Source organism: Panthera pardus, unplaced genomic scaffold (assembly GCF_024362965.1).
Source record: "Panthera pardus isolate Hobbes unplaced genomic scaffold, ASM2436296v1 HiC_scaffold_12, whole genome shotgun sequence".
In the NCBI taxonomy this organism is placed as follows: domain Eukaryota; kingdom Metazoa; phylum Chordata; class Mammalia; order Carnivora; family Felidae; genus Panthera; species Panthera pardus.
This window is the reverse complement of record NW_026526677.1, coordinates 50,076,973-50,090,733: the sequence shown is the minus strand read 5'-3', so window position 1 is coordinate 50,090,733 and position 13,761 is coordinate 50,076,973.

The window sequence follows — 13,761 nt, the reverse complement described above, 5'->3', positions numbered from 1 at the left end:
TAGGTGGGAGAATGCCTTCTTTGTACGAAATATACTCTGACACGTGGAGACGCGTGACGGGGGATTATGTAGGCAATTTATTTTGAAAGGGTTCAGCGAAAGAGATGGTTATGTGTACTGTGATTGCCGCTTTTCTGTAAGTTGATATTATTTCAAAATAAAAAGTAAATTTTAGAAGGGCAGAGGGAGGTCCTCGCCTGGCCTGGGGCCCAGAGCTGGGAAAAACAAGAGCATGGTCACCTGCGTTCCGTGAGGGGCACTGACTGCTCCAGGCCAGGCTTGCCAACAGGAAGCCCAGATTGGCCCAGGCCCCTGACCTCGTCATTTGCCTCCAGCTGATAAAAGAGAGAAGCCAGGATTCCTCTGGAGCGATCACATAGGGCTGCTCCCCTCCTCTCCTCTCCCGTCCCCAGGGGGGGGGGGGAAGGGCTGCCAGGGCAGCAGAGAGTTTCTTAAGGGAACATGGCCTGTGTCCCTATAGAGTCTGGGGGCAGCTGACTGACATCTCCCCAGAAAGTCTGAAGTCCAGAGGCCACCCAGAGCTGCCTGTGAACCCACCACTCGGGTGCCCTGTGCTGGCAGAGTTTGGGAGGGCAAAGGTGAGGGAAAAGAATCCAGGGCTCTAGCTTTCTTGAAAGAACCCTTCCCCAGGAGACTGGCAGGGCATGGTGACTTCAGGCGGTGACTCTAACAGGAAGGGCCCAGAGTGCGTGTAAAGATGCAGTGAACTGGACAAAGCAAGCATGCACTCAGCACCCGCTCTTGGCCTCCAGGGCTCACCCCTGTACTGGGCACCCGCTCAGGACCCAAAGACAGCCCCTGCCTCTGGTCCCAGCTGCTGCTCAGACGAAGGGGTCTGTAATAGGGAGCTATTGCTGGGACATTACTGCACAGCGAGCCTGTCCAGAACTCTGGGGTTTACGGCAACACTCTTTTCTCAGCCCCGGGTCTGCAGGCAGGGTGACTACTGGAGGATACAGGCTGGCTGGGTTGGTTGCAGGTTTTTGTTGGGTTCAGGCCTGCCCCTCAGCCCCAGCAGGAGGGGCACTACGTCTGGGGGCATGTGCTTCTCAGGCCACCAAAGACAAGAGGCTGAGCAGAAACACAACACCTTGTCCCAAAGCCACGTGCTGCCACTTCCACCATCCAAGCGAGTCACAGGATGTGTTAGTCCGCTGCTGTGTAACAAATTATTATGAACTTAGCCACTTAAAACCCACTTGTTAGCTCGCCGTCCATAGGTCAGAGTCAGGCCTGGTGTGGTAGATTCTCTGCTCATGCTGAAGTCAAGGCGTCAGCTGACTACGTTCTCATCTAGAGCTCAGGATGCTCCTCCAAGCTCACTCCTGCCGCTGCGCTGGTAGGACCGTTCCTCGTGCCTGTAGAACTGAAGCCCCCACTTCCTGGCTGGCTGTCAGCCAGAGTTGCTCTCAGCTTCTAGAGGCTGCTCACATTCCTAGTAGCAAGGCCTCCCCCATCCTCAAGCTCTCAATGGTGCAATGACGTTTGAATGTTTCTGATGTCCCTTTCTACTGCTAACCAGAGAAATCGCTCTGCTTTTAAAGGGCTCACTTTTTAAAAGGCTCACCTGGATAATTTCTGCATTTTAAGACCAGCTGACTTGGGACTTTAATTACATCGGCAACTCCCCCCCCATCAACCCCGCCCCGCCTTCACAGCAGTACCTAGATTAGTGTTTCACTGAATAACTAGGGGTCAGGAATCTTGAGGGGTCATCTTTAGAATTCTGCTTTCCACACATGGCCAAGGCTAACCTGTAAGTGGGGGGGCGGGGGGCAGATATGCACCTCCCCAGAGAGAGGGAAGCAAAATTTACCAAACATTACAGTGTTTCTGGAAACTCTTCCTGAAACCCATTCGTCTATGGGTTGGGAAAGAAATAGAAAGGGAGGACCCCAGGCCTGTTCCCAAGATACTCTAACACTGTTCTCTTCCCAGGATGGTCCTGGGCCAGGGCCTGGTGTGTGAGCCCCACACGGGCACCAGGGAACCTCCTGGACCCCTTCCTTTGGCTCCCTATGGATGGTTGTCCAGCCATCACTTTACCGCACAGCTGGCCCTTCCTGGGCAGCCACCAGCCCAGCCACCAGCTCTATCCTGCCCTCAGAGCTCCCCAAACACTTCCCTGACTCCAGGACAGAGGCTGAGGTCCAGCCCCTTCGTCCTTGCCCCCAGGCCATGTGCCCACTGTCCAGCCTTTGCTCTCTGTGCTGTTTTCCACTCTCTTCCCCCTCACTCCCCAGGCACCTGCTCCTGCCAGACTCTAGGCTTCCATCTCACTGGCCTTCTTCACTGCGCTTCAGACTCTTCCTCTCTGATCTCTTTATTCACATCCTCACTACCCTTCAAGGCCTCCTTTGTCCTCTTGCTCCTCTGGAAGCCCCATAAGACTACCCTCTGGGCTCTGTCTTATCTCTACTCTGGGGCTGGGTAGAACTCCCTCTAGAAGGGCCAGAATGAGGTGGTGGGAACCCTAGCACAGTTGTATGTGGGGAAAATTCCACAGGAGGGAGTGAGCACCCCAACATACCCTGCGACTATAGGATACCCAGTCCTACATGAAGGGAATCCAGCAGGGGCAGCTTACCCCAAGCCCACACAGCCCCATAGCCCCCATGGAGTCCCATGCCACCCTCTTACACACCTCTTACACACCAAGTGCTCAGGGCACTTGGCTCTCCCTCACACTCTGGTACTCCCCCTCCCAGAATGGTTCAGGATCTGGGCTGCCTGTTTCCCCAGGTGGGATGTCTTTTCAAAGCATGTCTCTGCCCCCTAGGACCCAGGAGCTGGATTCAGTTTGAACAGAGAGGGTCTGCTGGCTCCCTGGGCTCTGGTTCCAACCATCCCCTGGCCAGCGGAGCCTCAGGGAGGGAGGGCCCGAGCAAGCGGGTGAGGGGCTTTGAGAACAAGGTCACATCTCGGCAACCGAAAGCCAGTGAAGCCCCTTCCATCAAGTTTTTAACTAGAAAAATAGTGTGCCCATTTCTCTGTAATACACCTCTGGGCTTTTTTATTATGACTTCATTTCCCCTTGTAATATTGGAACGTCTCTATAATTGTAAAAGTGTAATAGAATCTAATAGAATTTCATTTGGCGCCTGGAATGCTCCATGCCATGGCCGCTCATTCAGAGTGAAATAATGATGTCTAATGCCCACACACGGCTCCCCGTGACCTTATTCAATCTTGGGGCTGATCGGGAAATATATTGATTCAATTATACACTGATGACAAATGAACTCAAAGAAAGAGGAAAAAAAGGTCAGCATATATTTGAAAATGTAAATCTTAGCAATGTCTTTGGGGTTCGCCCAAAAAAAAAAAAAGGCCATTTCAAAATGCCATTTGTGGCTAATAGTGTGGAGTTCCAGGCTCAATCAGGGAGACATGTCAGTGGCCAGGAAGGCATTAATGGGGCGCCACTTCTTTAGAGCTGGGATCAGGCCCAAATCCGTCCTGAGCAGTTCCTGCTCCTTATGACTTCTTCCCACACTGCCTCTCTTCCCCAGCAGCCAGTCCTATCTTCCTTCCCTGCTTCCTTCCTCCCTCCCTCCCTCCCTTGCTTCCTTCCTCCCTCCCCTTCCTTCTTTCTTCTTCCTTCCTTCCTTCCTCCCTCCCCTTCCTTCTTTCTTCTTCCTTCCTTCCTTCCTCCTTCCCCTTCCTTCTTTCTTCCCCTTCCTCCCTCCCTTCCTTCCTCCCTTCCTTCTTTCCTTCCTTCCTTCCTTCCTTCCTTCCTCCCCTTCCTTCCTCCCTCCTCTCATTCCTTCCATACTTCCTCCTTGGGAAAGGGCGAGGAGACAGGGGTGTCAGGGTTAAACCACTGACCACACTGGATGAAGTGAGGGCAGGGGAGGTTCCAGGTGTGCTTGAGCCCCAGAGTGGAAGTGCTCCTCAGTTAGGACAAGCCGGCAGGTGATGGAAAAGGTGGGAGTTGGTGAAGAGCAGCTCTTAGAAGCCAGGTAGTGGGGACTAAGGAGTGGCCAGGGGAAAAGGAGGAATACCAGGAAGGCTGGGTCACAGAAGTCAGACAGGAAAGAATCTGAAGAAGGAGAAAAAGCCCGGTCATGTCAAAAACTATCAAATTCTAGAAGATGGAGCCACATAAAACCCCAAGGCACTCACAGAATGTCTCCAATAAAAAATAATTATTTATTTAAAACTATCTTATACACAGTAAAGTACACAAATATTAAGTGCACAGCTTGATGAAATTTTTACAAATTTATACATGCCTGTAACCAGCACTCAAATCAAGATGGTCCAGCACCCCCGGCAGCTTTTTTTCATGATCTCTACAAGCTAACAGCCCCACCTGCCCCCAGAGAACCACTATTCTGGCTTCTCTCCTCACGCATTAGTTTTGCCTGCTTTTGTGCTTCATATAAACAGAATTATAAAGTATACACTCTTCTGCGTCTGACTTCTTTCCCTCAGCTTCGTGTCTACGAGATTCATCCAGGCCATTGTAGGAACCAGTAGTCCTCTTGCTCTGGATGGCAGTGAGGGGCTGCGAAGTACTATATAGGTTGAAACTACACAAAGTGATCTTAATAATCAGTGGGGAGGGGGTGCCTGGGTGGCTCAGTCGGTTGAGCATCAGACTTGGGCTCAGATCATGATCTCCCGGTTCGTGAGTTCGAGCCACACATCAAGCTCTCTGCTGTGAGCACAGAGTGCACTTCTGATCCTCTGTCTCCCTCTCTTCCCCTCCCCCACTGGTTCTCTCTCTCAAAACAAATAAATAAAACTTAAAAAAAATAATAATCAGTGGGGAAAGTTATGATTGTTCCGTGACTTTTAAAGTTTTTTAATCAAAACAATAAGAAGTCTCTCACTGTTTGTTTAAAATGTATACGGAGATTTAAAAATTGTAATACTAATATTCATTTAGTATACTTTAAAATATTAAGAATTCAAGTGTTTTATTTCTTTGTAGGAAATTTATCAAGAACAATTAGAACAGTGCTCTCCTCCTTCCTCTCATCGTGCAACTTACAATACAGAGCAGGCAGCTTTTCTGGTCTTTTCTGTGCCATGGTGAATTGTCCTACTGTTTTCTAAGTTTGGATCAGCTTCCAACATTTTCTCTTTTGTGCTTTCAATGTTGTGAAATATCTCTGAAAGTTCCTTTCATGGGAAGTTATTTTGGGAGCATCACTTTCTCCGGGAGGTCTTCATCCTCTTGGTCACAACCACACGCTTCATTTACGTCCATAAGTTCACGGTCACAAAGTGCCACTCAGCCCCATTTATGTTTGATTCGAATTTCAATTTTATCAGCATTGATTCTTTATTTCTTCCTTGCACTTACATCTTTGTTGACGAGTTCCTTCTTTTTTTTGTTTATCGATTTTGTCAAATGTCGCCTGGGTTTAGAAGTTGGAGATAAAGAGGCAACACAACAGTGCCCTCTGCTGTCTGTGTATGAAATGAATGGCAGATGCCCCGTGGCCAGCCACCAGTAGACTTCCTTCCAGAAGGGACATGACTGGTCACAGATCATGTGATGTACATCGGCTGTTTATGTAGTGACTTGTGGGCTGAAAAGCTAGTGGGTTAGTCTGAATTTTATGCAATTACAGCTAATATACCACGATAACTAAAATTTGAACTGTGTTGTTGGGAAACCAGGATTATTTAAAACTAAACTGTGGTAACTGGAATCCATGCATATCAGAACCATGTAAGATGAAGATTGCCTTTATAAGTAGTATTTTTCTTTTTCATTGCTGTGTGCTACTCCACTGTATGAATATGTCACAATGTATTTACCCCTTCTTTTGTTGAGGGGCATTTAGGTTGTTTCCAGTCTGCCTCAATTACAAATAAGGCTGCCATGAACATTCTTGTCTTTGTCAACATATTTACTCATTTAGCTGGTTAAAGATTGTTTTACTCAGCTTCACGAATGATTGCATGTGACCCAGGAAGCCCCCACCCTCAGAGAGCTGGAAGCATCTGGGCCACACCTATAAAGGAGAGGCTTCACAAGCTTAGAACTGGACTGAAATGGGGAAGAAGCGCTTTCAGAGATCATCAAATTGGCCCCGTCCCCTCCTCCAGACCCATTTCACAGATAGGAAGATAGACACTAGGTCCAGAGGGCCTGGCCTGAGGTCACACCTCGTCAGACTTCTGGGGCCTGCCTACACTGCAGAGGCCTGCCCTCCAGGGTATAGCCCCGCTACGCTGTGAGGCTGGAACTGGCCTTATTCTGGGGCTGCTGGGGTTATCCCTCTGTCTCCATGGGCAAATACCTCCACCCTATCCACATGGGGGCTGAGATCAAATCAGGCATGTAGGGCCAGGAGGCCGATGATGGGAACCTTCCCTCCTCCTACTACTCATGAAGTTTTCAGTAGAAGCTCGGCCTGGCCTGGCTGCCCCATTTAATTCTCATAATTAGCTGACAGCTCATTAGCAGCTCATTAGAGACCCTGGAAATGCAGTGACAGTAACAAATTCGGTGCAACCAGGCAGTCTGGGGTGTCCCCAGAGGCCTGACCCAGGCTGGGCTTTCGGGGGGTTACTGGGAATAAGCTCAGCCTCTCTGCCCATGCCTGAGTCCTTGGAGTCTGAATCCCAGGCTTTTGATCCCATTAAAACGTCCTCTTCCCCAATCTGCCCACTGCCACTTCCCAGCCCCACCCCCAGCTCCAGGACCTGCAGCTACCCTCGTCTCCTCCAGGGTCCAGGTAGAAGGAGGTAGCCTAGCTCCACAACAGTAGCGGGGTCTCCAAAACCTCTAGGGAGCCGCAGAGAGCCCAGACTCTGTGCCCAACCCTGTCCACCAGGCCAGCCGGCGATGTCCAATGTCTGAGTGCCTGTCTATCTCGTGTCCTGGAGGGCATGCTCTCCAACACCCATCTCTATTTGTCTCTCTAGCTCTGGTCTCAGCCTTTATGTCTACCTGTCTCAGTATATCTGCAATTATCCAACATTCATTAGGCATCTACTCTTTGCCTATTCTGGACTAAGTCTGAAATAGTTACAAAGCTAGGTCAGATAAAGTCCAAAAGCTAATGGCTCATGACACAACAGGGAAGGAATTGAGTAGACAGGCATACTTCTATAAGGGCTGGGAGAGAGTAAAAACTGAGGAAGCAACAGAAGAGGGGACCTCAGGACCTCAGAAATGGGGCACACTGGGGAGGCTTCCTGGAGGAGGCGGCATCTAAAAGGAGGAAAAGGAGTTTGCTGGTATGTCTGTTCTTCCCATGACTACTCTTGCGGTATTCCAGCCCTCCCCTCCCTGTAGCGGAGCCGCTTCACCACATGGTCTCGGGCCCACCAGAGGCTCCAGGACAGAACAGATACTTGCAACAGAGTCAGCCCCACAGGAGAGAGCTAGGGCCTGGAGCCAGCAAGGAGAGACAGAGTGACCTCTCTTACAGAGAGGATGGAGAAGTAGAGAACAGGAAATGGGGGCGGAAGGGGGCAGGAAAGGAGAGGAAAGTCAGATGGGAGGGGCTGGAGTCCTGCTCCCCAGGCCCCCAGCCTCCAGCAGGCCAGGTGACCTTGGGCAAGTTGCTAATCTCCTCCTGGATTCCCATTTCCCCTTCTCTCTGTACTCTGTGGGAACCATGGCCTGGGTGGAGGAACAGGGATTCCTGGCAAGGCCGCCAAAGGTCAGAGCTCTGCAAGGGAGGCCTGGCCCCCAATCCTGGGCTCCCAGCTCCACCTGGGGGTGGCCATACGTCTGCCACTGGGATCGATGGGAAGTCATTATCATCGCCACATGTTAATGACACCAATTAATTCCCCATCTGTGGGTCCCATGCAGCCTTCAGTGCTGAAGGTTAAAGGGAGGGGCACTGGCTCTGGGTGGTTTTTCCCGAGGATGACAGTCACAGGCCTGTGTAGCTCATGTGTGCAAGCATGTGTACTTGCAATCCTTGCACTGCCCTGTGTATAAAGAGTATATTCATCATTTACCGGTATATGCCTTGTGTGTACACAGGTATGCATTCTGTGTATGTATATGTGTGTATGCACAATGCTCATGTAAAAGTGTAAATCTTGCGTACATGTGAACAAAGTACTGTGTGTCCTAATTATGTGCCTTATACGTGTACAAAGTGTGTGCATATAAATTATGCTTCTATATTATGTCTGCACACAATGTAGAGCTTACATCTATGTACATTGTGTGTGTGTGTGCAAAGATTATGTGTGTGAGTCCTATGTCTGTGAACACTGAGGACGCTAAGTATTTGTACCTCCCGTATCCAGGAGGATTACGTGTGGATATGTGGGCGCACATTCTGTGTCTACCTGCATCACCGCACAGGTATGTACAAAACACCCATATGTGGAAGTGTGCTTACTTCTACATTTGTGTGCCAAGTGTGAGGGGCCCCGATCAGCAGAGCCCTTTCTCTGCTGCATGGGTGTGAGGTAGGCAGGAGTCTCCTCTCTGCTTCTTTAAGGACTGGGGTTCTGCCCTTGAGCCCACGGTTCTAAGACTAGACCCCGCACCTGACACGGGCCTGATGCTGTCTGACCTTCATCCATGTTTTGAATGATTAAGAGTTCACCGAGCAGGTGGAGAAGTAGAGGACAGAAGGGGGTTCCAGGCTCAATGTTCTAAGTGTGTGACACACATTCATATAACCTTCACGAGAACCCCGTGACGTGAGCACTATCATTATCTTCATTTCACGGATGAAGAGAAGGAGTCAGAGATGTTAGTGGCTGGCCCAAAGTGGCTTGCAAGTGGTACAATCAGGATTTGAACAGGCATACATTCACATTCACACAGGCATTTGCACACACCACGATACACACAATGCACGTGTAGACAAGGCAATGGGCACACACTCCTGATCACACAGGTATGCCGAGCACATGCTTATGCACATCCACACGTGTACACAAACCCAGCTGTCCAGAGTGACCCAGACCAGAGCTCCAGCTCAGCCCTGGTTTTGTGTGGGTGGGGATTCGGGGGGGGGGGGGCAGTGAGCCTGAGATGAAGGGGAGCTGGAAGCAGGTGCCTGGGGGTGGTCTCCACCTTGTAACCATACCTCTGCAGCCCCCAGAGGGCAGGGTCCTCCCCATTCACCACACCCACGCCAGCACAACCTCTTTGCAGACCTCAGCACAGCCTTATTCTCTCCGCCTCCATGAGGGAAGAATGCCGTCCCCTTGCCACTGCCCGAGCCTGTAAAAAGGCCTCTGTGGGAATCGGGAGACCCCAAGCACTCACCCAGGTCTCGTATGTCTCCAGTCCTCTTAAGGGGTTCAAAAAGAAACCTAAAAGCTACAGCCTGCTCATGCACAATGCCTCCTGTCCCCCGAGGATGCTCCCTGAGATCCAGGCTGTCCTGGGCTGGGGGCTGGCCTGCCTTGCTCTCAGGGCCTCAAAGTCAAGCCATGTCCCGGCCACCCCTCACCCTCAGAAGGCCCTGGATGGGCAGCCTGCCCGGCCTGCCTGTGCCAGAATGTCTGGCTCACCGCCCCCCCTCCCCTGGGCTCTCTCTCTTCTTAATTAACAGAAAGTCATTGTGAATACCAAAGAAGAAATTAGCACCTGCCAGTCATCGCTGGGTGTTTATGGCTTTCTCAAGCCCTCTTTAATTAACCCCTCCAGTTCTGAAGCCCCGTGTCCCCCATGGGAGCCTGGCCCCTGCCCTCAAGGGGCCCAGCCCCGCTTGTGCTGATTCCCTCCTGCAGAGCAGCTTCCCATTCATCTCAAGGTCAGACGTACCCTGGTCCCAGGGAGGCCCTGGCCATCCCAAGATGTCAGGCAGTCAGATCAAGACATGAAGTATCCGTGCCCTTTCACCCTCCAATCCACGCCCTCTTCACAGGGGACTCACCCAGCGAGCAGGACCAAGGGGCGGGGAGTGGGGCCCAGAGACCCTGGGGAGTGCTGCTGTCAGAAGCTGGAGAAAGCCGAGCTCGCTTCCCGCCTGGAGCCCGGTCCTCGGACTCTGCCTTCCAGCAGTGCTTCTCCAGACGGGCTGTAGTTGTGGCTCCCAGAGCCTGGAGGGTCTTCCTCTTGCCAGCAGGCCCAGGCCAGGTGCTTTCTCATGTCTTAGCCACAAGCCACGTGCCTCCCAGCCTTTCTGTCCTCCTTCATCCTGGGCCTCCCCACCAACACTCCCGGATGGAAGCCTCCCGGTTACTGACACCCATACTTATGTGCCCCGGCTCTCAGCCAAGACCCCTGCTGCTTCAAAATCCAGTTACCCACCTGTGGGGGTCCCTCACAAGGTGTCTCTGAGATCCCTGGGCTTCTGGTGCTTCTCTGCCTCTCGGCTCCCACCACCTCTCACACTGCCCTGGGGTCCACCTTGCCCACCCCAGGGGCACTCAGGCACTTTGCAAGCTGGGAGGAGGTGAGACTGGTAGAGTCAAGGGACTGAACAGTCGGCCCCAGCTGCCATAACAAAATACCACAGATGGCGTGGCTCAAACAACAGATACGATTTTCTCACAGTTCTGGAGGCTGGGAAGTCCAAGATCAAGGTCCGATGGGGCTGGTGTCTAGTAAGGACCCTCTTCCTGACTTGCAGACAGCAGCCTACTACATCCTGTGTCCTCAGTCTCTGGTGTCTCTTCTCATAAGGACACTAATCCCATCACACCAGGGCCTCACACTTAGGACCTCATATAACCTAGTTACTTCCCTCAAGGTCCAAATACAGTCACATGAGGGATTAACTATATGATAGTTATGCACTTAACTATATGAATTTGGGGAGGGGGAATAAAATTCAGTCTATAAGAGGGATGTTGTCACAGCAAGGTCACATTGCAAAGAGGGTTCTGACCATCTGGCTGCTCCTCCCTTGTCTCCTCCCCCCAGATGGACACTGTCCCCACCCCGTCTGTCCCTGGACACTTCCACCTGATTCAGGTGTGTTGGCCAGCTCATCTTCTAAACCAAGGACCCGTCAAGGGATGTTTTACAAATGTTTCCCTTCCTAGGAGAATTTTTTTTTTTATTTTAGAAAGAGAGAGAGCGTGAGCAGGGGGAGAGGGATAGAGGAAGAGAGACAGAGAGAGAGAATCTCAAGCAGGCTTGATGCCCAGTGTGGAACCCGATGTAGGGCTTCATCTCACAACCATGAGATCATGACCTGAGCTGAAATCAAGAGTGGGACGCTTAACCGACTGAGCCACCCAGGCGCTACCACCCCCAGGAGCAATTTTAAACCATAACATTTTCCCACCATGCAGTATGAACTTAGTTTCTCAGCGTGCTTTCAGAGACTATGGAGGATTCTGGTGCTGAGCCCTGGTGAGAAGTCTGGCCAGCATTTAGGCAGCAGAGCTCCTACATGAACGCACACTCATAGGGCTTGAAGCACACTAGCCGAAGCGGCTGTAGTTTTAATTAGTTGTTAGTCTTGCCTTTTAACTACAGACTTCTGTCAGTTCGGCTTCATCGATGTCGGTTAACCCTACAAAGTGTTGTAACGCATATTTGCCGCACAAAGGGGTTTCCAACAGAGAACTTCCCACCACCAGGCCAGTGAAGGTAGGCGTTCGTGTTGGTTTAAATGAGAAATGTTTCTGTCCATGGTCACTTTGGAGGTATACTCACCACTCCTTCTTCCCCACATTGCTGTTCACAGAGAGGAACTCACTACTGGTGATAAAATCCTAGAATTTGTGTGACTTGAACAGGATGATAGAATCACTGAAGGATTTTCAAGTACACACAGCTCTGGCTTGTAATGTGTTTAAGCTTACATTTGTCAATAGTAAACACACAGTGCATGTATGGTGCCATCAGTGAGTTGTGGAAGCGGATCGGTGAGCCTTGGAGGGAAACTGAGCCTGCAGAACAGAGTCCACTCTCTGGGCACTCAGGTCACTGAGATTTCCAGATGCCCAACAGAACAGCGCAATCCCTTGCTTGCTTTCTGCACTCTTTCCTTCTCAAGTCAGCCACCCATGGACTGTTCCAGAGAGGCCGCACGGGGATGAGCGAAGTTGGAGCTGTGGTTCTTGAGTGATACCCGGCAGAGGCAGGATTCTTGGGCACCTGGATCCTGGGCAGGAGGGGCAGAAAGTAACTGTGAGTTTGATGTGTCTAAACATGCCAGGCAGGCAAGCTCAAATCTGTCCCCTGCGGCAGCGAGGCTCAGAAGTTGCCCACGAGTGTGTCCACGTGTGTGTGTTGGGGGGAGGGGTGTTATTTAGAACCTTCAGTCCGACCCAAGAGATGGCACAATGCTGGAGGCAGAGTTGGGCTCTCAGAACTCCCCTTCCTCCTGTCTGTCCTGGGTGCTTTCTTCATCAGCTGGGATCTCTGGAAGTGCAGAAGCACATCTGAAATAACGCCTTGTCCCAGCACGCTTTCATTTTGCATTTCTTTTAAATAAGTGAGATCACATCTTCCAGCTGCCACACTTGGCTCCTGCCATCCCTGAAGTTCCCAGCAAAGTGCCCTCCGTGGCAGAATCTGAAGCTGTTTCCAACAGCACCTGAGCTCTCCTTCTGGGTGTCCTATATCCTGCATACCTGACCATTCATCAAAACCAGTAACCTGACTGTGCCTCTGGATACCTTGTAAAATTCTCCATTTCCTTCAACTATGTCACAGCCAAAGCAAAAACGAGGAGCTAGAGATCGTGCCCTTGTTAACCAAGAATGACCAATAAACAGGCCCACGGTCTTGGGTTGACACGGTTCTTCCCATTGCCTATGTAGGAGCCCTGCAGACTCCTCAATCTTCACCTTGGCCCTAAACAAATCCCCGAAAATACCATCCAATTAAAATACATCTCAGTGTCTCTTATCCCCAAGAGGCAGGGATGGGGACCCCCACATGATGGATGAAGGGTATTCTGAGACATCCAGGCAACTGAGGATCTCCTGCCTGACCTTTGCCCTCACCCTGGCTTATAGTTAGGTGCTTGCTGCGACCCCAGAGAGAAGGGCAGTGGGAGCTGCCTGGGTGGGGGGACTGCTGGAGCCATGGGTGACTAGGTCACGGAGCGGTGCTTGCCTGGCCCCCACGTGGGATCCAGAAGGTTCACCCCACAGGGGACAACCTGGGCGCAGGATCCCAAGAGACCACTCAGCATCCACCTCCTGGCTTCTGGTCCCGAGGGCACCGAGCAGGCCAGAAAAGTCCACTTGCCGAGACTTGCTGTGCAGTGAGGGGTTGGACTACATCCTACCCTTCGCACTCCTAAAGATGCCTTTTAAAATTTCTTCTACAGACTCTGTGTTTTGAAAGATTTTGTCAACCAAAAACTTTAGGTATGAGTGTGGCCAGAGCCATTCATCACAGGCTCATATGCTCTTTTCGTTGTGCTCCTTGACATTCGAAAATTGCCTGCAAATCCCATTACTTGCTTGGGGGCCCTGGGAGGAAGGAGACCTGTTGTGTGTCAGGATTACCTGGGGCAGCCTGAGACCTGGGGGTAGGGCCAGGAAAAGTTCGAGAGACCCACCCAGGGCCCTCCCACCTGAGTCCCTCTGCATTTCCTCCAGTGCACAGGACACTCTTTCCCAGGAGCCCACCCACCCCCACCCGACATCCTACGTCACATGTACCTCAGCATCCTCTCACCACCTACATCCACCCACAGCACAAAGCTGAGTCCACATCGGGGGCTGGGTAAGGGGCACCCTGCTGCAAGGGACATGCCAGGACCCAGGCCTGGGCTGCTCTGCCTTGTCAGGGTGGAACCTGGGATTTGGGCCCAGCCCTCATCGCTTTGGACACATGGCACCCCAGGAGCTGTGCAGAAGCTGGGGAAGCAGGAGATCTAG